Genomic DNA, 24,149 nt, shown 5'->3' on the forward strand with positions numbered 1-24,149 from the left:
AAGTAGTAAGCATGCTACCCAAAATGTAGTTTTTCAATCTTCAGCCTCCTTCCACACTGCACCATCAAGTAAGCCCCAGAATCTATTGTTTCCCCTTTGTGTTCATGCGCACTAAATATTTAACTCCCACTTTTAAGCAAGAATGTAGACTATTCGGTTTTCTGTTCTTGTGTTAATTTGCTTAGGATAATGGCATCCAGTGTTAAAGTAAACTAAGTATGTCCTGAGAAGGACTCCATATTTCTACATTTGAGTCCTTGTGGATGAACTGTAACCTAGCTTAGTAGTCAGAAAAAATTTAAAACTTAACTTAATAGTATGCACCTGTAACAATGGCTGAGTGTTTGCCAATCCCCTTAGCTATACTGCAACCACTCATAGACTGCTGAATGTTCCTACTGCTTTCAAATAAGGCAAACGCTGAGCTGTAACCAATCTCAGTGTTTCTGTACCTCACTTCTGATTCCTGTACGTCACTTTCCCTTATTGTCTATAAATCTGTTCTGTCCACAATGCACCACTGGAGCCTGTGAATCTGCTGTGATTCTGAAGTCTTCCCAATTCACGAATTGTTCATTGCTCAATTAAACTCTCTTAAATTTAATTTGGCTGACATTTTTCTTTTATCAGATGGTGTCAGAAGTGGGATCCGAAGTAGAGCTACTAGAGACCTCTAGGAGTGCTGAGTGAACACACAAAGTACCTGCAGGACCCATTTGTATCCACTGATCTCTCAAAGCAGCTGGGAATCTTGGGTAAGCTCCCTCTTGGATTTCAGGCTCCAAGGATTTCTTTGAGCAAATTTCTGATCCAAACTGTGCTTGGAGTTGCAACAGAAATTGGACTGGGTCCAGGAACAGATTTGATAAGGTTATTAACTGGCTTGGATCCAGTTAGAGGCCTCTTACATCTCACTGGGTCAGAAAGGAACTGGTTGTAGGCAGTAATGTTGCTGGAGTTATAAAATTTGGCTTTTGAAAATTCACAGGGATTTTTGTGAAATAACCTTTTACTTCATTTTTTCTTTTTTTGCACATTTAGTTAGGAAAAATCACTGGCTAAGTTAATCGTGAGAACCTGAGGGTAAAGCCAAAATTTTAAGTAAAAATGACATCCTTAATTTCTGCAAAACCAAATTCAGCATGATGTTGGCTGTGGGTTTGTCATAGATGGCCCTTATTATTTCGAGGTTTGGTCCTTCAATTCCTAGGTATTTGAGAGGTTTTAGCATGAAAATATGTTGAAGTTTTTAAAAGCCTTTTCTGTGACTATTGAGATATCCTGGGATTTTCGTTTTTATTTCTGTTTATGTGATGAATCATATTTGTTGATTTGTATATGTTGAACCAATCCTTGCATCCTTGGAATAAAGCCTACTCAATCATAATGAATCAACTTTTTGATGTGCTGCTGGATTATATTTGCTAGTAAGTTATTGAGAACATTTGCATTTATGTTTCTTTGGCATATTGGCCAGAAGTATTCCTTTTTTGTTGCGTCTCTGTCACTTTTAGTATCAGAATGATGCTGGCCTAATAGAATGAGTTATGAAAGATTACCTCTTTGATTTTTTGGAATAGTTTCAGGAGGATTGGCACCAATCTTCATATGTCTGGTAGAATTCAGCTGTAAATCCATCTGATCCAAGGCTTTTTTCTGGTTGTTAGATTTCAGAACTCATTATTGGTCTGTTCTGGTAATCAATTTCTTCCTAATTCAATCTTGGAGGATTATATGTTTTCAGACATTTATCCATTTATTCTAGGTTTTCTAGTTATTGTGCATAGATGCATTCATAACAGTTTCTGAGAATATTTCATATTTATGTTAGTTGAAATATAACCTTTGTCATTTCTGTTAGTGTTTATTTGGATCGTCTCTCCTTTTTCATTAATCTAGGCAGTGGTCTATCAATCTTTATTCTTTCAAAAAACTAACAGTTGGTTTCATTGATCTTTTGTATGGACTTTTGCATCTTTTTAATGCAGCTCTGATTTTGGCTATTTTCTTCCACTAGCTATGGGGTTGAATTGCTCTTGTTTTTCTAATTCTTGTAGGTGTGCTATCAGGTTGTTAGTTTGAGATCTTTCCACTTTTTGATGTGAGTGTTTGGTGCTATAAACTTTCCTCGTAATGTTGCTTTATCTGTGTCCCAGAGATTCTAGTATGTTGTAACTTTGTTTTCATTAGTTTCAAATAATTTACTTATTTCTGCTTTAATTTCATTGTTTACACAATAGTCATTCAGTAGCAAGTTGTTCAGTCTCCTTGTAATAGTATGGTTTTGAGAGATCTTCCTGGTCTTGATTTCCATTTTTTTTTTTTTTAATTCTGTGCTCCTAGAGTATGGTTGGTTTGAATTTGGATTTCTTGAATTTGTTGACAATTGCTTTCTGGTTGAGCATGTGGTCAAATTATAGAGTATGTGCCATGTGCAGATGAAAATAATATATATTCCCTTGTTAGGTGGAGTGTTCTATAAATTTTTTTAGGTCAATTTGGTCAAATGTTGGGTTTAGGTCTTGAATATCTTCATTAGTTTTCTGCCTTGATGATATACATAACACTCAGTGAGTTGTTGAAATCTTCCACTATTATTGTGTGGTTATCTAAGTCTCAGTGTAGGTCTCTAAGAACTTGTTTTGTCAATCTAGGTGCTCCAATATTGGGCACATATACATTTAGGAGAGTTAAATCTTCTAGTTGAATTGAGTTCTTTATCATCATGTAATATGCTTCTTTATCCTTTTTGATCTTTGTTGGTTTAAAGTCTGTTTTGTCTGGAAGGAGAATAACAATCCTTGCTCTTGTCGTTTTCCATTTGCTTGATAGGTCTTTCTCGATCTCTTCACTTCAGTTCTATGCATATCATTGTCTGTGCAACAGGTCTTTTGAAGACATCGTACAGTTGGGTCTTGCTTCTTCATCTAACTTGCCACTCTGTGCCTTTCATGTGTGGTGTTTAACTTGATTACTTTCAAGGTTAATTTTTATATGAAAGGATTTTATTCTGTCATCATGATGTTAGCTGGTTGTTATATAAACTTGATTGTATATTTGTTTTGTATTGTCATTGGGCTATGTAATTAACGGTCTGTTTTTGTGGTGGCAGGTGATGGTCTTTTGTTTTCATGTTTAGCATTCCCTTAAGGACCTCTTGTAAGGCAGGTCTGGTGATAATGAATTTCCTTAGCATTTACTTGTCTGATAAGGATTTTATTTATCCTTCACTTATGAAACTTAGTTTGGATAGATATGAAATTCTTATTGGGAATTTCTGTTGTTTAAGGATGCTGAATATAGGCTCCCATTCTCTTCTGACTGTAGAGTTTCCAATGAAGGTCTCACTTTTAGCCTGATGAGGTTCCCTTTGCATGTGATCTGTCCCTTCACTCTAAATGCCTTTTTTTTTCATACTGACCATAAAGCATCTGATGACCACATGTCTTGAGGATGGTCAACTTGTGTAATATTTTGCAGGGTTTCTTCAAATGCTTCTTTCCTCAGCATGGTCTTTCCTGCTGTTACTACTTCTAATTGCATTATGAAATTTTTGTAGTGGGTTTTCCAGCTCCAGGTGACCATTTTGCTTCTTTTTTCAAATTTCTCTTTTTTCTTTTAGCTCTTGTATCTCTTTTTATTGGATTCCTTAGATTCTCTGGGTTGGGTTTTAACATTTTCCTGAATCTTGATGATCTTTATTGCCATCCAGATTCTCAATTCTATGTCTGCCATTTCAGCCATTTTGTTATCATTAAGATCCATTGTTGGAAATCTAGTATGGTTATGTAAGAAGACATAGTGGCTTTTAGAGTTAACAGAATTCTTGTGCTAGCTCTGTCTCATCTGTGTGAGTTGATATATTTTGTTTAATATTTATAGTTGCTCTCTTTGGCTAGGGATTTTTTTCGTTTATATTCTTTGCACCCTTGATGTTTTTACTGTGGTATGAACTGGGTATATTCTTTTGGCCTTTCTTTCTGGATGATTTCAGGCAACCAAGGCTCAGCTCAACACTTCTGGGTTGCATGCTGTAACTCTGTAGGTCTAGGACCAGGCTTCTGCTTTTTCCTCTGGTCTCTTAAGTTTAAGCACTTTCTGCACTGGAGGGTCCAAGGTGTTCCCAGTCCACTGGCAACAATACTCTAATGGGAGTGGGGGAACTGAAGGCCAACACACTTTGGTGAGAGATGACAACACAGAAGGGGTTCCCTTATGCATGTTTGCTACCAGGATACCAATGGGTCCCTCAAGTGTGTGTGTCAGTAGTTGGGATGGCAGTGGGGTGGAGGCAAATTCAGCACGTGTATGTGTGCCAGGAAAGCAGCAGGGTGATGTGCATCAATGAAAGAGTGAGGCTGCAGGCCAGTGTGTACCAGCAAAACAGTGAGGATAGGCTGTGGGTGAGTGTGTATCTGTGAAGCGGTGGAAAGAGATTATCGGTGAATGTGTGCTGGTGAAGCAGTTAGGGGAGGGCTTCAGGTGGCTGTGCACTTGTGGGGGCCCACCTACAGAAGCTCTCTGACTGTTAGGCAGGATCTGCCAGCAAAAGAGCTATGGTGGTGACCCCTGGCAATTGCCTTGACTAGGCAGCTGAGGCCATGCTGCAAGTGGGTGCAGCGAGGCAGGGAACTTATGATAGGCCAGCAGAAAGGGGGGCACATAGATCAGATTGGCTTAATTTCATAGACAAGATAGCTCTGCTCTGTCCACATTCATCAGCCAACAAAGGCTTAATCCAACTACAGGGATATGGTGAGCCTTGGGGAATGGGCACCAATGGCCATGCTCCTCTTCAACTGTTCTAATTTCAAACGCTCTGGGCTTCATGAAGGTTGGAGTTCATCTCTGTCAACTCTCTAGGCAGTTCTTTCTGCAAGCTCAAATGTCTCAAATGCCCATGGGAGCCATGGCATCTCCTGCAGCTAGGATTCTGGAGGTCAGTGGTAAGACAGTGCTACTCCAAGACTATTTTACTTACATTTTCCCACAAGCTGTTCAGGGTCAGGAATTCATCCCGTTGTTCAGTAACACCGTGCAGGGTTCTCAGCTTCCATCTCTTTCAGTCCAGGGTCTGTGTCCTCCTTTCCTATACTATCAATGCCTTCTTTCTGAAGATCTTTTGGGAATGCACCCGTCTTCTTGATGGTCTGTCTGTTCTCTCAGTGAAAGGAGTTCTTCCTGTCAGCATCTAGTCAGCCACCTTATCTCCATGTTCAAGCATTGACTTTGAACCTGTAGTTATTTAGTAGCAGTTTCATATTAAACACTTAAAATTCTGTGTCTAATGAATTGGTAAATATTCACTATCACATTATCATTATTAATATTAATATTATTTTGCTTTCCTATACTTTCCTCTGTCTTTTAATTTTTTTTTAACTTTCTGCCTTTATAAAATACTATGTGTCCATTAGTAGATAGATATGCTTAATTAAAGAAGAGGGTCAATTGCTCTAGCTCTTTATAGAATGTAATATTTTAAGTAATAGAAACAATTGGTATAATCACTAAGGTTTTGCATAATTTCCCACTTCCTTGATAAGCTTTCTAAACTGCAAGCTTTCGAATATTTTATTTTCTGAAGTGATGGTTTCACCCATTTAATTTCCTTGGTTCCTGGATGATGCTGTAACATAACTTGTGATATTTTAAAGGACAACTTCTTCTTCTTCTGAATGTATTTTACAGCGGAAAAATCCTTGGTTACAATAAGTTGTAAAATAGCAAAAGTTGATTTCCTCTCTAAATTCATAGTACAACCGAATGTTAATTGGATGTTACACAACAAAAAGGATAACTGAATTAACTATTGATCTTTGATTTAGTTTTGTTGGGTTATACCTGTGTCCGATGAAAATTTTGAACAAATTGCAAACTCTGCTTAGAATATATCCATAGCTTAATACAATATTCAAATAAATGCATCAAATTTTATTTGATTTTTATTTTCTAATGTTCTGCAAGTCAGATGATCATTAATAGCAATTTATAATATCATCCCCAAATTCAATTGTTTTTAATAAAATTATGGCCTTTTTTAGTCTTTCAAAGACAAATCATGCTTTAAAATCTTTTCAAAAGTTCAGGCTGAGTTACCTGAGAGGATGTGCTTTAGTTCTATGTGTGAGAGAATAGGAAGCCTTTTATTGGAACATTACATTGATTCCATGTTTTCCTATAAAATAAGGGTAAATGTATTTGGTACAAAATAATATGTTTCTTTTTTTATTATTATACTTTAAGTTCTAAGATACATGTGCAGAATGTGCAGGCTTGTTACGTAGGTATATACATGCCATGGTGGTTTGCTGCACCCATCAACACATCATCTACATTAGGTATTTCTCCTAATGTTATCCCTCCCCTAGCACCCCACCTCCTGACAAGTCCCAGTGTGTGATGTTCCCCGCCCTGTGTCCATGTTTCTCATTGTTCCACTCCCACTTTTGAGTGAGAACATGCAGTGTTCAGTTTTCTGTTCTTGTGTTATTTTGCTGAGAATGATGGTTTCCAGCTTCATCCATGTCCCTGAAAAGGACATGAACCCATCCTTTTTATGGCTGCATAGTATTCCATGGTGTATATGTGCCACATTTTTCTTTATCCAGTCTAAGATTGATAGGCATTTGGGTTGGGTCCAAGTCTTTGCTATTGTGAACAGTGTAGCAGTAAACATATGTGTGCATGTGTCTTTATAGTAGAATGATTTATAATCCTTTGCATATATACCCAGTAATGGGATTGCTGGGTCAAATGGTATTTCTGATTCTAGATCCTTCAGGAATCACCATACTGTCTTCCATAACGGTTGAACTTACACTCCCACCAACAGTGTAAAAGTGTTCCTATTTCTCCACATTCTCTCCAGATCTGTTGTTTCCTGACTTTTTAATAATCACCATTCTAACAGGTGTGAGATGGTATCTCATTGTGGTTTTGATTTGCATTTCTCTATGTACCAGTGATGATGAGCTTTTTTTCAAATGTTTTTTGGCTGCATAAATGTCTTTTTTTGAGAAGTGTTCATGTCCTTGGCCCATTTTTTGATGGGGTTGTTTTTTTCTTGTAAATTTAAGTTATTTGTAGATTCTGGATATTAGCCCTTTGCCAGATAAATAGATTGCAAAAATATTCTCCCATTCTGTAGGTTGCTTGTTCAATCTGATGAAAGTTTCTTTTGCTGTGAAGAAGCTCTTTAGTTTAATTAGATCCCATTTATCCATTTTGACTTTTGTTGCCGTTGCTTTTGGTGTTTTAGCCATGAAGTGTTTGCCTATGCTTATGCCCTGAATGGGATTACCTAGGTTTTCTTTTAAGGTTTTTTATGGTCTTAGGTCTCATGCTTAAGTCTTCAATCCATCTTGAGTTAACTTTTTATAAGGTGTAAGGAAGAGGTCCAATTTCAGTTTCCTCCATATGGCTAGCCAGTTTTCCTAACATCATTTATTAAATAGAGAATCCTTTTCACATTGCTTTTTGTCGTTGTTGTTGTTAGGTTTGTCAAAGATCAGATGATTGGTAGCTGAATGGTATTATTTCTGAGGCCTCGGTTCTGTTCCATTGATCTTTATATCTGCTTTGATACCAGTATCATGTCTTTTTTGGTTACTGTAGCTTTGTAGTATAGTTTGAAGTCAGGTAGCATGATGCCTCCAGCTTTGTTCTTTTTGCTTATAATTGACTTGGCTATATGGGCTCTCTTTTGGTTCCCTGTGAAATTTGGAGTCGTTTTTTTCTAATTCTGTGAGGAAATGCAATGGTAGCTTGATGGGGATAGGATTGAATCTATAAATTACTTTGGGCAGTATGGCCATTTTTATGATATTGATTCTTCCTAACCATGAGCACGTATTGTTTTTCCATTTTTTGGTGTCCTCTCTTATTTCTTTGAGCAGAGGTTTGCAGGTCTCCTTGAAGAAGTCCTTCATACCCCTTGTAAGTTGTATTCCTAGGTATTTTATTCTACTTGTAGCAATTGTGAATGGGAGTTCACTCATGATTTGGCTCTCTATTATTGGTGTATAGGAATGCTTGTGGGTTTTGCACATGGATTTTTTATACTGAGACTTTGCTGACGTTGCTTATCAGCTTAAGGAGATTTGGGGCTGAGATGATGGGGTTTTCTAAATATACAATCATGTCATCTGCAAACAGAGACTATGTGAATTCCTATCTTTCTATTCGAATAACTTTTATTTCTTTCTCTTGCCTGATTGCCCAGGTCAGAAATTCCAATACTATGTTGAATAGGGTGGTGAGAGAGGGCATCTTTGTCACGTGCCAGTTTTCAAAGGAAATGCTTCCAGCTTTTGCCCATTCAGTATGATACTGGCTGTGGGTTTGTCATAGATGGCTCTTACTGTTTTGAGGTATGCTCCATCAGTGCCTAGTTTATTGAGAGTTTCTAGCATGAAGGGGTGTCGAATTTTATTAAAGGCCTTTTCTGCATCTATTGAGAGAATCCTGTGGTTTTTGTCATTGGTTCTGTTTATGTGATGGATTACGTTTATTGATTTGCATATATTGAACCAGCCTTGAATCCCAGGGATGAAGCCAACTTGATCATGGTGGATAAGCTTTTTGATGTGCTGCTGGATTTGGTTTCCCAGTATTTTATTGATAATTTTTACATCAATGTTTATCACGGATATTGGCCTGAAAATTTCTTTTTTTTTTATGTCTCTCCCAGATTTTGGTATCAGGATGACACTGATAGACCCTATCCTTCTTTTTTCCCCTTTGTCTCTAGGTACCTCAGCTATGTTGGTCTCCCATGCAATGTGGATTGAGTGAAACTGTAGTTGGTCACTTGAGCAGTGCCCCAGTAGGCTGGGGAAGATGGTTGTTCTCCCTACTTTCTCTTTGTAAGGGGATACTCATGAGCCAGGCAGTTCCCTCTTCGTGATGATCTGTTCTGGCTTGGGAGATAGGGATGACACAGGATAAATGAACCTATTTTCCCTATCCTTGTAATGTACTTTTTTCTTCCACTGTATTGCTATATCTTAGGTGGAGTCCTGAGCACTTCCACAGTTATTTTCATTCATAGATGACTGCCAAATTGCTGCTTTTTGTGGGGTCAAATAAAACCGTAATCTCCTAATCTGCCATCATGTTACAAGGAAAAGCATGTTAATACAATATCAAAGCGGCTCAAACTGGAGCTAATTAACTCAAATATTGAAAGCATAAAACCATGTATAGTTTTTATCCTATCACCAAATGGACTTCAAAATTATGATATATTTTCCAGAAGCTTTATTATTTACCAATTATTCTGATTTTAATATTGTATGTTTTCTTAGGAATATCCAAATTTTCTGTGACCTAAAATTATAATTACAGGAAAGAAAATTATTTATTGAGCAACTCTCAGGGTTTTTTCGGTCTTATGATCCACTTAGAAGTCTGAGGCTTCAAATAACTTTTGTTTATGTAAGGTACAATTGATATTTCTCATATCAGTAATTTAAAAGATAAATTTTGGAAGTTATTTATTTATTTGAAAAAATCAGATATCCCAGATGTTAATATGAACCAATATTTTTATTAAAAATATATGTATACTTCCAAAACAAAAACTAAGGAATAGAGTTTCATGCCTTATTATGAAGCATAAATTCTTTAAGCATAATTTCACTTATTATGCAGAATAATAAAAATATATGTATTAAATTGTCATGATATGGTAAAATTGGTAACTGTTATTCCTTTACAAAAGACATCCATAAGTACTGGAATAAATAATTTTTTTCCTTCAATGAATGCATGCTCATGAAAAATATAACTATTACTAAAACAATTTAACAGTTTTGTGCCACTATCTTAATTCATGCTAAGATACAGTTTTTAACCATCACTGCTTTTGTGTTATCAGTGCAAATAACAAAATAGTAAAAAAAAAAAAGCAAACAGTTCCATTTTGATTTTTTAAATTCTCTAAAAATGCCTCACAAATTGAAAAATGTCAATGGCTTCTAAACAATAGTTCTTTCAAAGGAAAGGACTATTATCAATTGAATTGTATTCTAGCTCAAAGATGATCTTTACACAGTATATTGAATATATATACATATATGTACTCATTCTATCTTCTATGTTTACAAAACAAGAGTTGCACCATTAGAAAACATATAGATGAAAAGCACAGGATCATTATCACAAACACTTTTAGGATTTTAGGAAAACTGGTTTTGCTATAAATTTCAAAATACTTTCTCGAGCATCAAAGATATTTTAGTCACCAACATAATTCATTTCTAAGTTTTTAGTATATGGAATATTTTACAGTACATAAGGTAACGTCATTAGCCAAAGTAGTTAATTGGTCAACATTACCTTCCAAACTTTTGGATTCATAGTGTGCTGAGAAGGATCTCCGGGACAGACATAATGATGCAGAGATAGGAGTAGAAAAGGTTTATTGACGATTAACGCTTGTGAAAGGAAAGGGGAGGAAGCAAATTTGGGGACATAAGACCTCGGACTGTGGTGCAGACCTGAAAATCTTCATGACCTCAATGGGAAGTGTGGTAGCAAATACTGACCATTAGTCCTACATTGGGCAGAAATGGCCAGGCTATGGTATTAATATTTCCTGATCATTTACTGGGAGTCACCTTGAGAAGAATGTGACCTCAGCCTAGGAACACAAAAGATTTACTGGATAGTGATGCAGAGAGGAACCATCAGACAATGATGCAGACCTGACAAAGTTCCTGCCAGCCCAACATCGGGATTTACAGCAAGTATTGTCATTAGAGAAGTCTCATATTGGGCAGAAATTGCTAGACGTTTTTCTTGTTTAGTCTTTGGCTGAGATCCTCTTCAACATGAGCATGACCTTGGCCCAAAAGCTGAAGCTTTCTTCTGTTGAGGCCTCTCAGAGCTGCAGACCATCAGCTAACCACACACTTCAAAACAGGGTGACCAGTCCTTTTTAGGAGGGTCATCTGAACTCTGCCTGTTAGTATATAACACAGATCTTTACCAGTAAACTTGAAATCAGATAATAGTATGTCTATCTGTTCACTTAAATAAAATAGTGCTGCATGGGAAAGGAGAAAAGGAGCTCTAATATTTCTTAAAGCTACTAAAAATAACTGACCATAATATATTCTTTCCAACGAATTGACACTTTAATTATATGGATGATTTCTTCAGGAACACAGTTGGAATCAGAAAGGTCATAATTACCCTATAATATTTCTGAGTCTTAAAAGAATCATGTTGGACAACTTTATAATGTGAGGATTGTCTTTTTAATTGTCCTCCAACCTTTCTAACAAATTTAAGAATGACCGTGTATCCCGCATATTGTACTGACAAGTATTTGATCCAGTTTCATGATTGGTGGTGCATTTTCCAAGGACTCCTTAAAAGCTTCAAAACAGAAGTTAAAAATATACAATGCTCATTGACCTTTTGCCATATTATGATGTTTAAATCTCTTGTGCAATGAGCTAATGATTTTTCTTTCACAAATTGGAGAGCACAGCTTTCAATTTAAGAAAAAATAACAACACGAACAAATGTTAGAGTGAGTTCCCAGAAACAAACTAATATGTCTAGAAATTATTTTCTTCACTGATTTTCTAAAATATTGCTGGCCAGTTTTCCAAAGTGCTAGCTGCATTGATGTTCTTGACATGTTGTGTAAACAACAGACATCTAGTCTTCCAGTCATATGGAACTACATTTACGAAAAAGTTTTATAGTTATATATATTTATAGAATTGCAGCAGTAAAAGATGGCTGTAAGGCTATATTTGCAAAGGCTTACTTCAACATATATATAAGATTAACTCTTTGGAATCACCTGCTTAAAAATTACTTACCCAAGCTGAAGTAGAGAAATGAAATGTTCAGTCGTGATAATTGTTTTTAGTTCAGGAATTTGTATCACTGCCCTCTAGAATGTGCAGTACTATTTAGTAAACAAGTTCCTAGTTAACAAGTCATCCTTGTGTAATGCTGGTAGCATAAATCTCCAAAGAATGACAGGAATGAGATAAAGGGTTAATTTTATACTTGAAAAACTTAAGCTCAGAAACCCTATTCATCCTTGATGCCTTTGACCTTGATGATGAGGGTGTGCTGCAGAACCCAGGACCTATTGTTAGAGAAGTAAACACAAATAACACCTGGCCAAGGAATCAGAGAAACTGAAGAAAGATTCTGGGACAAGTGACAGCAATTGCATGTCCAGCTACTGCCTCACGTTAAGGGAGAGTCAGTGGATTAGTATCTCTCTGTGTTACAAAATGGCTGCTGTCTCTTTTCTGACCTTCAGTTCTCACCAGAGAAACTCCTCATAGTTCATCTTAACCAGAAACATTACAACGAAAGAGACTTATGGGAAATGTAATTCAACTAGCAAAGTTGATACATTATAAAGACATTATACTATCTCATGATAAAATATATCTCAGCCAAGAAAAACACCCAAATAAACAATAATCAAAATATTATAATAATAAAGTGCTTTGCACCTGGAGTATACATAGTCAACATTTTTAGCCAGAAGAGTGTAATATTACAGTGTCAAGCGGAGCAATGGAGCAACACGAAAGCTAAAGGAGAGAATAATGGAAAAGCCACAAGATTTGTTTTCAAGGTGTAAACTGCTTATTGGAGTGAAAGAAGGAATAATATTTATTTCATCTCTACTTGATGGGATGTACCAGTTATCAATGTAATGCCTCTCAATGGCAAATTCATTTTTCAAAATGTGCTATAATGGGTAGATGTTTTATTTAAAAAAATTTTTTTTATTATACTTTAAGTTCTGGGGTACATGTGCAGAATGTGCAGGTTTGTTACATAGGTATACATGTGTCATGGCAGCTTGCTGCATTCATCCCCCTGTCATCCATATTAGGTATTTCTCCAAATGTTATCCCTCCTCAATTCCCCCACCCCCTGCTATCCCTCTCCTAGATGTCCCACCCCCTGACAGGCCCATGTGTGATGTTTCCCTCCCTGTGTCCATGTGTTCTCATTGTTTAGCACTCACTTATGAGTGAGAACATGAGGTGTGTAGTTTTCTGTTCTTGTGTCAGTTTGCTGAGAATGATGGGTAGATGTTTTAAAGCATTTTTCCTTTACAGTGAATGTTAGGTTGGACTTTCTTAGTAGATGACACTGGACGGACGTTGTGAAATTTAGGGATTTTTTTGCTGGTTCCCATGGCTGTAGCATCGGTCAGTGGTATGGGAGAAAAGATATTTAGTGGTTGTCTGCCCTAGTCATACAGTCAGGAAACATAGTGTCTGAAGGGCTTTGTAGTCCCAGCCCAAAGTGATAATCACCTTTTTGTAACTGTATCAACACTAACACTCCATGCACCAGACAACCCACTCTAAGTCCCTCTGCTTGGCTGTCCCCCAGAAATTTGTCTTCTCTGACCCTTCTAATACTATCACTTTTTAATATGTACACTGTACTTTATGGTCATCTCTCTCAGCAGTCATATTAATAATATAACCCAATGAACAGTGTGGATCTCCAGTGAGTGATTTATTTATATCTGAAATGCATATTTTTACAACTGTTGGAAGATATACAATGACAAGAGAAGAAACAGGCAGGCACAAAGCAGGCAACAAAAAATAATAAGCATCTAACTAGACCTCAGGAGCATTCTGAAACCAGGAATAGATGCTCTCTCTACTCATTTTATTCCTTTCCTTATTGGATTAGATTTTTCTTATTTTTGGTCACTATTGGTGGTCATGATGAATGTAGATATTCATTCCTTATGTGTAGAGGAATCTGATTTTTGCTTGCCCCCTGAAATTCAGTAAAATTTCCAGTATAAATTAGAATATGGTGTGATAGAAGATGTGTAGGGTTGTTCCTGTCCATGACTTCCAGCCCCATCTTTGCCCCATTGCACTGAAGTCACATAGCCACACCAGTATTACTTCTTCCGTTAACAACCACATTTACAATAATCAGAACAAACAGAGAAGTTTTCAGAGAAAGTATTAGTGAAAATTTTGAACTTAAACAGTCTGAGGAGAAAAAACCTGTAATGCTGATGGCTTTGATCCTGTGTAATCACAATGGAATCAGGGGTCACATCCAGAGGCATTTTGTGCCCATACCATAGTCACTCTTTAGAAAAAAATAACAGAGTTCCTATTTTTGCCACTTAATTCTCAGTTTTGTGCACTTTTCAAACACATACGAGAAATATATTTTATAAGTTCACTGTCGTTCTGTGAAAAACAAGGAGGAAAGGGAAATGGCAAACACTTATTTTCTTGATTTTGTCCTTTTCGAAGTTTAATGGCAAGGACATATTCATTGGACAATTAACTGTAGTCCAATTTATTTACATGATATTTTTCTGTTTTTCTGTGATGAATACGTATAATATAAAATGTATTATTTTAATCATTTTGGAGTGTATGATGTGATGATATTAATCACATCCACGTTGCTGGGCAACCATTACCACCATGTCCAGAATTTTTTTTTTAAATCTTCCAATACGAAAGCTCTGTACCCTTTAAACAGTAACTCCTATTTCCCTCCTCCCAGAAGCTCCTGGCAACTACCAATCTACTGTCTATCTCTATGAATTTGATAGTTCTATGCACCTCATAAATGTGGAAACATACAGTACTTGGTTTTTGTTATTGTTGCTGTGACTGGCTTATTTCTTTTAGCAGAAAGTCTTCAAGGTTCATTTACGTTTTAGTATGTGTCAGAATGTCATTCCTCTGTAATGCTGAATTTCTTTATGGTTCTTTTTCATAATTTCCATTTGTTGATATTCTTTTGTTCATATATTATTTTCCTAACTTCTTTTAGTTCACTGTATTTTCCCTTAGCTCTTTGCACATATTTAAGATGGGTATTCTAACATTTTGTCTAGTAAGTTGATATACATGGACATAAATATGGAAAAAATAGATACTGAGAATAACTAGAGTGGAGAGAGAGAGGGGGGATCAAGGGATGAAAACCTCTATTGGGTGTTGTGCTCACCACCTGTAACAAGATCATTCATACCCCAAGCCTCGGTGTCAGGCAATATACCCACGTAATAAACCTGCATATGCGCCACCTGAATCTAAAATAAAAGTTGAAATTATTTCTTTAAAAAGTCTGATGCCTGTGTTTCTCAGTGACAGTTTCTGCAGGTTTACTCTGTTCTTTTTAATGGGCCATGTTCTTCTGTTTCTTTGAATATCTCGTGATTTTTTTGTAGAAAACTAGTGGATTAAAAAAACAACTTCTCGCAATCTTTGCAGACTGGTTGTGGAACTTTTTCTAATTAAGAAAGTGAGTTCTTCACATGTACCCCAAAACCTAAAATGCAATCAAATAAATAAATGGAATTAAAAAAAAAAAGAAAAAGAAAGAAAGTGATTTCAGAGTGTTGGAACCGGTCTACAGTGAAAGCTTAATGTCTTCTGTGGTCTTTTCTGGGCATGTGTCTTACCTGGGCTAATATGTGTACTATTTTTTATTTCACCCATAGAAATTGCTGTCTTCAAGTGTCTTAAATTCCCAAGGAGTCACACCCTAGCTTTTTCTAGGAACCTTACACACTCTATTGTACTCCTTTACCCATCATCTCTTGCCACAGGGGTCTACAGCACTGCTTCATCTTTTACATTCTTCAGTGTCCACTATTGCCTTCCAGGTCTTAACATTTTTCAGTGTTCACTATTGCCTTCGATGGCTTTCATTGGTGTGAGATCCCAGCTACGCTCCCTTTTTCTTTATGAGCTCTGAGACAGAAATCAGCCTCTCAGGCAGCCCAAAGCTAGGTTAGAATGTTGCAAATAAGTTTTTCTCTGCTTCTTCAGGTCCCTGATAGGAAACCAGGGATTTGGCAACTTCCACCTGATGGCACCACACTGCACCAAAGAGTGAGTAGGGCAAGTGTGAATAAAGATGTCACTATATTTCCTACCATTGAAACGTGGCTTCTTGATTAGGCATTTGCTTGGTAAGTTTCCTAGTCCACCATTTTGCTGGCATCACATCTCTATTTACATAATTTTAATCATAAAAAAATATAAAGAAAATTTTAAAAGTATGACAGACAACATGAACATCTTTATCAGTGCATTTGTTATGGAGAAAAAGTAAAGTACATATATTTGATACGTTTATTATGATTTTATTTTTACTTTAAAACTACTGCTTTACTTAACTTTGAAAAAGTTCTCATTTATCAAGCTGAAATATTTATGTTATGGGGACAACAGAAAAATCAATACATATCTTTGGTATTTTCCCTTAAATGTGTTTCATACTGCTTTGATGGAACTGTAGGGCATGAACCTTAAATCATCAAAGTGACAGCAAGCCAACATTAAAATAAAATTCAGGGAAAGTACTTCAATTGGAAGATATCCTTTACCTTCTGAGCTTGTGATTTCCTTTAGGGGAAACGTGGATAGAACGGTTATATTCTGAAAGAGGTAAGTTTAGAAAGTCTCTATATTTAAACCAAAAGAAGTATGTTAAAAGAAACTATTACATCAGGATGTTTGGGGAGACCTTTAAAAGACTCTTCTAGGGTCACTTTTGGACTTAAGCACTTTTATGTCATTGATTTTAACTTGCACATGCATCCAGCAGTAGAAGAAATCAAAATAATTTGAATCTAAATAGTATTAAATGTATATTTATTTAACATGTTATTCCAATTTTAACCATTTAAAATGTGAAAGCATAACTGCTTAGAAAAAAAATGGGCTCAAAATTAATAGTTGCTCCATTTTACTTGCTTCCAGATGTTTAGTAAGACAACACTTAACAATAGTAAAATAATTTAAATATTATGTAATATACCATGAAATGCATTAAAACAAAGAGCACTTAATAATAAATGAGATCAGATAGTAAAGCGATAATGTAGCTGAAAGAAACTCATTAAAGAGAGTATAGAAAGAAAACCTAGCCTACAAACCAGCTTCCTTATTTCTTTTTAAACTAATGTAGTTTATGATATTAACTTTGAAATGACCCCCCCCGTGAAAATTGTGACCATAATGATGTTTAAATGTTAAGTTTAAATTAATCATAAAATAGTTTAAGATAATTATCTTATGCTTTTGTAATTAGTATGCCAAAATTTTAATTGCAGCCTGCTAATTGTATAATATTTTTGTTATAGGAAGATATCTGCTACAATCATACAGACATATATTAGAAAATAATAAATGAGTACACAGAATATAGAGAAGGGAAGATGAGATTGCTTTTAATCAATCCCAGCCTCCAAATTACTAGCTACATTTTTCTTTATTGATCAGATAAATACTACACTTGGCTATACTTGTCTTAAAGTTATTTAATGTCTTCAGATATTTACTTTATAGGTTGTAAGTATCTGTAAGGAGCCTGATGGGCTGATGCTGCGTTACTTCTATCTCTGCATTCATCAGTGAAACAACATTTTATTCACAGCAAGAAGTCTGACAAAATGAAGCAGCTCTACTACTTTTAGATGGAAGCTGTAGGATAAGAAAAATAATAAAATAACTAAATTCCTCTTGTTCAGGTTCATAAGGGAAACCTTCTACCAAATGAACGAAAATAGAGCAAATGGTTTATGGAACATTCCTACTATGGCTGAGTGAAATGAACAGAACTTAACAGCTAAAAGAAAAATAGCTACCCTTTATTGAAAGGTCACTACGATTGCTCTGCTAGGTGTTTTACATAAATTATATAAGTCCAGCTCCTGGCTAAAAAACTATGTATAATTTTTCAGACCCAACCATATGCAATTAACTACAGAGGCTTTGCCTGGCAGGCATCATGAGATAAGCTGTCTCCCAGCAAAAGACTTAGTGTGCAGCCAGTGCATTGAGTCCCTGAAGGCAGTTGCAGTTAAGGACTCAGGCTTCTCTGGGTGGCCATGCTCTTATGATTATCTTCATTTCTATCCCAGGGATCTCCATTAAGAGATTTCTTTAACTGGGCCTTTGTCCAAAGCTTTCCTCAGGTGCCTCTGTGAAGACCTCTTTATGGGCCAGGGAAGAGGGGTGTTGGAGAAGAAATTTGAAAACAGTTTTTCTCCACTCTTACTCAGTACTCAGTACTTTTCCATTTCTAGCTCTTCACCCTCTCACTATCCCAGATTTTGGTTCCATAAAAGGAAGGACAGAAACCTTTTGTTTGAGGTACCTTGGCAGTGAGATCATTCTCCACATCTGGGCTGATTCACCTGACACTACACCAGTGCACTTCTATGGGGAACAATGGAACAGTGGAGGACTTGGCACGTTCTATGTTTTAGCCTTTTTGTTTATACTAATTTCATTAAATAATTAAAGGCTTGATTGTTATTTACATTTTTACTCGTCTTCTTAATTTGCTACCTCATCACTTGGCAGCTCAGCTCAGCTCCTAACATATAATTGAAACTTCTGAAAAACCTAATGAGTTATATGTTGTTATTATATGCATTTGTATTTAGGGAATATTGGGGCTAAGAAAGGTTTACATAATTTATGATCACATAGTTGATAAGTAGTAGAATCAATATATGAACTTGGTTCTTACTGGAATGCAAGGCCAGCACTTTTGACCAACACACTCACTAATTTCAGTGAACAAACCATGTTATTAGAACAGGGTTACCCTTGTTGGATAGGGATTAGTGTGTGACAAATAATAAGAGTCCAAAGGATATAACTGAGCATTGTTTCTCATTTGATCAAACCACAAGTGGATAAACATCACCGGTGAAATTCTCAAAGGAGATGGCACTGACTAAGGCAGGTGATTATTGTTTGATTACCATCATATGCACCATGTAGAGTGCATTGTCAGAAAGAAACTTCCCAACAAAGAAGAAAAGAAAGGTAAAGTAGCATATTATTATAATATCTTGGAGCCTATTATTATAATACTTTTACCACAACAAAGCATAATGGCCATTGTCAGTGGAATCATTTGATGTAGCCATTCAAAATGTAATTGTTTTCTATTTGCTGTTGTAACAAATTACCACAGATGAAGTGGCCTAAAACAAAACATATTTATTACCTTAAAGTTTTCAGGGTATATAGTCTGACATGGGTCTCACTGGGTTAAAATAAAAGCATTAGCAGTGCAGTGCTTCTTTCTGGAGTCTCTGGGAAAAAAAAATTAATTTCATTGTTCTTTCTAGGTTCTAGTGGCTGCTCACTCTCGTTGGCTCATGGCTCCTTCCTACTTCTTCAAAATCAGCAACTTCAGGCTGAGTCCTCAAGCTGTCATCCCTCTGATTCTCCCTTTTGTATTCGCATCCCATTCTAATTCTGTCTTCTGTTTCTTTCTCTCCGTTTCATATTTACGGACCCTTGTGATTACATTGGGATCACTCAGTTAATCCAGGATTATCTCCCTTTTTTTAAGGTCAGCTAATTAGCAACTTTAGTTTTCTGTTTGCCTTCTAACCTAACCCATTCTTAATTTCCTGATATTAGGACTTAAATACCTTTTCTGGGATACTGTTCTGGCTCTCACACAGAGTATTACCATTTTATGAAATAACTGCACAGAAGCACTTGAATCAATTTTGCTTCATGCTGTATTTCTGACAAAAGAAACTGTCCTTCTTGGATAATGTAAATTTTGTAGATTTTTATGTCAATAAAACAGAAAATACTCTATGAGGCATATTAAGACAGTTATTTTTAGATGTCTTGGCAATCTTGCAGAAGTTTATCATCAAAAGAAATAATGAGTATTATCAAATCATTTCTCAAAATAATTACATTTTCAAAAACCAGAGCTTAAGAATCATTTCAACATTAAAAATATGTTGTGAATGTATCTGAAACCTTTCTGATTGAAGGCTTAAGTTTGAGAACTGAATTCAGTTTGGAGAGAATAAATGAGACATAGTTTCTGTCCTTGCAGAGTCTGTTGGAGACTTCTGAGGGAAGACTTCTATAACAAAGAGGATAGGCATTCTAGCCCTCTAATCAGAAGATTTATTTTAGTAGCCAGCTGTTTGGCCATTGTCAGTCTCTATTACATTTGGCTTTATTATTTGTAAAATGGAGATTATAGTAGCACACTTTGATGGTTAATTTCATGTATCAACTTGACTGGGCTGCAAGGGGCCCAGATATTTGGCCAACCATTATTATGGGCATTCCTGTGAGGATGTTTCCAGATAAGAATAGTATGTGAATAGGTTTACTATGTAAAGCAGATTGCCATTGCTAATGTCAGCATGGGGGAGACTCATCCGATCAGTTAAAACCCAGAATAAAACAAAAATGTCCACCCTCTCATGAATAGGCAGGAACTTCTCCTGCCAGAGTACCCTTAGCTGGGACATTGCTTTTATCACTACCTTTGGTCTCAAACTAAAACACTGGCTGTTTCTAGATCCTTACTTACCTGGCATATTAACTGGAACTAAACCACTCACTCTCCTGAGTTTCCAGCTTGCTGACTGCAGATCTTGGAAATTGTTATCCTCCATAATTGTATGCGTGAATTATTTATAATACCTATCTATCTATCCATTGATCTATTCATACAAATACTATTGGGTGTGTTTTTCTGAAGAAACCTGACTAATACAGAGTTTGGTACCCAGAGTGCTTCTAGAAGAACAGAATATCAAAGATATTATTTCTGAATTTATTCTGTGATTTCTGGAATTGGTTCTGTAATTTGTTTATATTTAAAACATTAATGACTATTTCCAGTAATAAAGATAGCACAGTAAGTCCATGGTGTGATCTAGAATTAGATATATTCAAAATATCAAGTTTGGATAGTCCTAACCAAATATATACAGAAAGTAAGGTTTGAGTGAAGATGCATATGATACCTTTGAAACATTTTTGCCAAACAAATGAGTACAATGAGATTGGTTGGTTGCTCTTAATATCACTGGAAAATGTGAGAATAAAAAAGAATGAGCTCAGGAATTTGAGTTTGTAGCTTAAGCCCAACATAAATAGCCTAAAATCTTCTATATGTGCCCTGAAGGAGATTTTCATCTCCTTGGCTGCAGGGTTGAGATTATTAATAATCAAAACCAGAATCTCATCTTGCTACTTGTTGAATTATATTGAAAGTTTAACTCCTAGCCTTGTAAGATATCTACTGTCAAAGTGAAGACATTAATTGAGAAAGAATAGGATTCTGAAAGTTGGAATCAAGATGTGTGAAAAGACCCTGATGAAACTGAGGACATTAAACACCTAAACTCTGATGAGTTTTCTATGCCAACAGAAGAGGTCTTTCGCCTCCAGTGGAAGCTGCCACCCACCCTCAATGAGTGGAAATGACCCCTCCATTTGTGCTCCCCTCATCTGAAAATATTCAACCTGCATTGCCTAAGAAAATGGTAATGGGCAGTTTCCATGTAAGAGAATATTAAGTCTTCTCAGTGACCACCCTCCTCACCCTATCTGCTTTTAGACCTACACCTTGGCTCAAGTCCTATTAGACCTTGAAAGGTGAGGTACAAACTGTGAACTATAAGGAGGTATGGTATACTCCAAAAGAATGAATTGAGTTTTCCAATTTATATAGACAGAAATCTGAGAAACATGTGATAGGGTGAATATCAGATGTAAAAAAAAATGGTGAAAGGAACATAAAGTTGATCAAGAAAATTAATTGATAGAGGCTCACTAAACAAGATTCTGCATTTAATGTTAGCTCAGAAAGTTAGAAAAGACTGTAAAATTGCTTGGTTAAATGACAGACCAAATGGTGGCCTAGAGTGAGTAAGTTGGAAATGCCAGAGCTGCCTTGGTTTACTGTAGAGGAAGGGATTCAAAGGCTTAGGGAACCTGGAATGTGAGAAGGAAATTGTTATTTAAGCCTACTGATCCACTGTGGGAATAAATATGCATTTCATCATGACTGAAATATACATTTCTGAGGGGAGCCCTAGGATCCCTGAAAAGCTCTATAATAACTCTTTTCTCTAGGACAGATGTTTCAGTGGGACTGTACTCACTGAAATAGGAAACCTAAATGCAACACCAGAAATTGGATTCTAGGGTGGCAGAGGCCAAGTGATTGTACACAACTACCAGAAATAAGATTGGTTTGGTTACCATAATGGACAACAGAATCAAAGTAGCAATCAGAATAATCTAACTATTCTGCAGACCTATGGTGTTGCGTAGTTTATAAATGATATACCTGGAAGTAAATTAGATAAGAAGCCTATTACATTCTTGCTTGATGAGTATAAGCAAAAAAAAAAAAAAAAAAAAAAAAAAAAAGTTCCAGATCAAGTACAGAAAAGTCTAATTTGAATCTAAAAAAAAAAAATCGAAGAGCCAGTTTACAGATCTAGAACCCCTTGAATGAAGAGAAGACTGGGTCCTAGTAAGGAAGGACTTTGGTACAACGCTAAAAATCATACTATTAATATTTCTCCCAGCCTTCCCCAAAGGGATCTATGCCCTTTTATAAAGCTAACTGTATATAGTGGGAAAACAAATCAGATATTTCAGGGAATATTGGATGCTGGGTCAGAACTGACATTAATTCTAGATGCCCCAAAACTGGCCCACCAGTTAGAGTAGAGGCTTATGAAAAAAAGGTGACAGAAGGTGACAGTAACTGGCAGATTCTTCACATTGGTTCTCTGACCTGTGGAGTGAGGTTTATTATGGTGGAAAAAGTCAAATGGAATTTACTTAGAAATGCCTCTACCCAGGAAAATAGTAAACCCAAAGCAAAACCACATTTTTGGAAAGACGGCAGAGGTTAGTGCCACCATCAAGGACTTGAAAGATGCGGGGTTGGTGATTCCCACTATATTTCCATTTAACTAACTTATTTTACCTGTGTGGAGGACAAATGGATATTGGATAATTGCAATGAATTACTGTAAGCTTAACCAGGTGGTGATTCTAATTGCAACTACGGTATCATATATGGTTTCATTGCTTTGTGCAAATTAGCACAAACCCAGGTACCTGATATGCAGCTATTAATCTGAATTTTTTTTTCATATCTGTCGATAAGGACAATAGGAAGCAGTTTAATTTCAATCTGCTCACCTAGCAATACACCTTAACTGTCCTACCTCAGGAATATATCAACTTTCTAGCCCTATGTAACAATTTAGTTTGCAGGGATCTTGATCACCGTTTTTTCCCCACAAATATCACACTATTTCATTGCATTGTTGGCATCGGGCTGATTGAACCTAGTGAGCAAGAAGTAGCAACTATTCTAGACTTACTGGTAAAATATTTGTGTGTCAGAGGATGAGAAATAAATTTCACAAAAATTTGGTGGACTCGTATCTCAGTTCTATTTCTAGGTATGCAGTGGTGTGAGGCTTGTGTAAGACATTTTTGCTAAGTTAAAGAATGCATTGTTGTATCTGACCATTCCTACAACCAAAAAGATGCACGGATCCTAGTGATTGGGTGTGTGACATATTAATCATTTGAATGTGTTACTCTGGCCCATTTACCAAGTGACTTGAAAAGCTACTAGTTTTGGGTGGAGGCCAGAAAAAGAAAAGGCTGTGGAACAGGTCTGGACTACTGTGCAAGCTGCTCTTCCATTTAGACCATAAAATCCAGTGGATTCGCTTTTTCTTAAAGTGTCAGTGGCAGATAGAAATGCTGTTTAGTGCCCTTGGGAGGCCACTATAGGTCAGTCACAGTGCAGGCCCTTAGGATTGTGGAACAAAGATCTGCCATCTTCTGTGGATAGCTACTCTCCTTTTGAGAAACAGACATGGCCTGCTGCTAGGCCTTAGTAGAGACTGAATAGTTAATCATATGCCACCATGTTATTAAGAGACCTCAGCTTTCCATTATGAAATGGATGTGATCTTACCCACTGCCTTAGTTTCTTCCTGCTGCTCTAATAAAATACTTTAGATTGTGTAACTTATAAACAACAGAAATGTGTTTCTCACAGTTCTGGAGGCCAGTAGATCCGAGATCAAAACAGAGAAATTTAGTGTCTGGTGAAGCCTCATTCTTTGTTTCCAAAATGGTGCTTTTGTTTTTGCATTGTCACATGGTAGAAAGTGGAAGGACAGAAAAGGTGAAAGAGCCTGGTAGCTCTCTGAAGTTTCTTTATAAAAATATTCATAACATTCACAAGGGTAGAACCCTCATTAGTTAATCACTTGCCAAAATACTCCACCTCTTAGTACCATTCTATTGGCGTTTAAA

Source organism: Sapajus apella, unplaced genomic scaffold (assembly GCF_009761245.1).
Source record: "Sapajus apella isolate SASKATOON/1434 unplaced genomic scaffold, GSC_monkey_1.0 scaffold104, whole genome shotgun sequence".
Lineage (NCBI taxonomy): Eukaryota > Metazoa > Chordata > Mammalia > Primates > Cebidae > Sapajus > Sapajus apella.